Below are 3,079 nucleotides of genomic sequence, written 5' to 3' on the forward strand. Positions count from 1 at the left end.
CTAATTAACTACTAATTTAAATTAATCAAATAAAAATATGATAATAAAATAACTAAAATACATAAGGGTGTATGAATGAACATGGGGTTGTTAAAAATAAACATGGGCCTAAATATGTAACAAGAGCCCACTACTTCATCTAAATTCATCTTATAATACTAACATATAATTATTAAAAATAATAATAGTCAAAAAACATAAATAATAATAATAATAAATAAAAAAATTTAAAAATATAGAAAAAAAGAGAGGAGGGTGGAAGCGCTGTTCAACATCAACATTTGTTTTTTTTTTCAAAACAATTAAACACCCAATGGTGTATTGACACATGACCATTAAGAAAATAATAATAAAAAAATAAAAAAATAAGTAAACAAAATTCATGAAAACAGGCTGAACAGAGAATGAAAGATAACTCTTCTTCTTTCCTTTTTTGTTTTGGCATCTCTCACAAGACACTCACTCATCATTCTAGCTTCATCTATGCTTCCAACTTTTATAGCAACAACAATAGCATGCTCACATCAAAATCAAATTCAAACAAAATCTAAAAAAAACAAATTACAAATTGGTACTAAGATAAGGAAGTAAGAGGATACCGATTGGGAACGAGGAAATGATAGCGGTGGCGGATGTTTCTCTTTATTGCACGGTGGAGATAGACGACCGGAAACGAAAGTGTGTTAGAGATGTATGTCTTGATGAAGATGAGTAGCAAGTTTTATTTTGTTGTAGGTGTGGTTAGTTATATTGTTGTTGGGGTTTTTTTGTGAGGTTCTTTTTATGGTATTTGAAGAGTAAAGATGAGGTTTTAAAATGATAAAAAAAGGAGAGTTGTTTGAGTTTAAGTGTGGAGTTTCACATGGTGGTTAACATGGTGTTAATGGTGGAGTTTTTTTGTGTGAGATTTTTATGGTTATTTTTTTGTGGGGTTTGGAGGAGATAATGAGGTTAATGAAAAAAGAAAGTGTACATGAAATTTTTACTTGTGTTATAGTGAGTTATGGAGTGTGAGTTGCTAAGAGGATGATAGTATATGGTGAAAAGTGGTAGTATGTATGGTTAAAAAAAGAATTGAAATATATGGTATTATATAGCAGTATGTGAAAAAAAAAAGATGTGGGTTGAATGATGAATTATGTATGAAGAATGATAAGAGTAGCTTCACTGTTTTTTTCTTTTCATGAAGAAAGATGATCTTTTAAGATTGATGTTTATGGTGTAGAATAATTAATAAAGAAGAAGATGGAATGAAGAAGAGATAACTTTTATTAAAAAAAAGGATAGGATTTTTACTGTATGGACCATAAGGATGGTAGGTGGATTAGTCAAGAAAAAAATCTATTTTTGCTTATTCCATTTTTTTATTTCTACTGAAAGAGAGAAATGGATACGTGGGGGGCGTCGTTTCTATTTGTTTATTGGTAGTCTCCTCCTCCTCATTAGGCCAATGGTGTTACAATATATAGCATGAGTTTTAGGGTTGCAACTTTATTTAATACTAACAATGCCCTTTGGAGTATTGTTAGTATAAAAATAGTTGTAAACAAATTAGATTAAGCAAAAATAATACTAACATAAATAAATAAAATTAAATCGGAACCAAAATATAAAAAATCCTAATTTATTATTATGAACTTTTTGACAAAGAAATAAAAATAAAATCACTGAAGCTGAATAAAAAGCGGGCAAAAAATGCTCAAAAAGTTAAACTAACTACACCAAAATGATCAGTGCAAAATAAACCTCTCGGAAATATACAGCGTTTGAACCAATTTTGAAATAAAATTTTACCGGTTAAAAGGCTCAGACTGACCAAAATGCGACCGAAAAAATAGTCAAAAATTTAAAACGAGCACGCCAGGTTAAACTACGTGAACCGTAGATTAATAAAATTGACATCTGCAAGATCGATCTTGAAAATTTTAGCCCGCAAAATTTACGTACATTTGAGGATCAGTTCGACCGGTCTATCTGTAAATTCGAAAATTTATTCTGGTTGATATTTCAGGTATAATGCAATATGAAATGCATGCTACGATGTGCAGATGATGTGAAACTCATGATGAGAGTATCTATTTAATGAATGAGGGGCAAAATTGGGGTATGACACCAGTAATAAAGAGAGGCTAAAGATGACTCTTGATAGCCTCACCGCGTCTCTCGAAGAAGGCATTTTGCTCCTCCACGTAACCATTGTTCATCACATAATAACATATTGGCTTGTGAGCATCCATTTCTCTTTTTGTATTGCTGTCTGTGTCTTCAACCTCTGTTATTTGGTCGAACTCCTTGGGCATCACTGATACCATACCGACTAAGATATCCAATGAAGCTTCTGACCCAGATTCGAAGTTATCCATCAGCATTTCGTCTTCTGCAGCCATTCGATCATATTTCTCTTTGGCCGCCTCTGCTGGAGTATTAAACTTTCCTTTGTTGAGGCTTAAGTCCTCCTTTTTCCTTGCAGGCACATTGGTGCTGGACTCAGCTTTTTCCTTTTCGCCAGCATCCCTCTGTGCTTTCCCCCTTCTCTGTTCCCTTCTCCATTGAGACCTTGTCATGGGATTTTTTCCTCTGTAGTTTTTAGAGATGTGGGATGTTTTTATGTCAGCCTGGAACTCCTTACGGTATGTTAATGACGAACCTCTATCTACCTCGAAGTTCTTCCATTTTCCCTAGCCGCACTTTCTGCTATCGACTTGCTTCACCCATTTTCCATTTGAAGCCTTAGCGTTGGGTTTGAAGGAGATGGGTCTTGCTGCAGGACCCTTTTGTTTTATTTCATCAAGCTTCACCATAGGCCTCCTTGGATCATAATATCTTCTTGTGTCGAAAGCCCTTATGAGCTGGAAAGCTTGTTGATCTTTGGGGGCTCCCTGGCACCCTTGGTTTTTAGCCTTCTTTACCCCCTCGAGGTTTTAAGGCGCTTTCTTGTTGAACACGGCGCTACATCGGGGGCACAACATTGTAATACCCCAAAATTTACCCTTCATCTTTCCTGGAAGCATACGCTTTACCCCTTATGCATGCATTCATTTTTAGGTCATTTAACGTTTCATATTGCATTTCATCATGT

General features: G+C 34.5%; 1 long non-coding RNA gene across 1 annotated transcript; it reads right to left on the reverse strand.

Moving 5' to 3' along the window:
* Window positions 1–394: 394 nt before the first annotated feature.
* LOC127120461 (uncharacterized) lies at window positions 395–1,412 on the reverse strand. The gene is made up of 2 exons (XR_007803206.1): window positions 600–1,412; window positions 395–493 (listed from the first exon to the last, which is right to left on the reverse strand). It is a non-coding gene; the product is annotated as an uncharacterized LOC127120461 (long non-coding RNA).
* Window positions 1,413–3,079: the final 1,667 nt, after the last annotated feature.

The sequence above is a fragment of the Lathyrus oleraceus genome, chromosome 2 (genome assembly GCF_024323335.1).
Source record: "Lathyrus oleraceus cultivar Zhongwan6 chromosome 2, CAAS_Psat_ZW6_1.0, whole genome shotgun sequence".
NCBI classification, from domain to species: domain Eukaryota; kingdom Viridiplantae; phylum Streptophyta; class Magnoliopsida; order Fabales; family Fabaceae; genus Lathyrus; species Lathyrus oleraceus.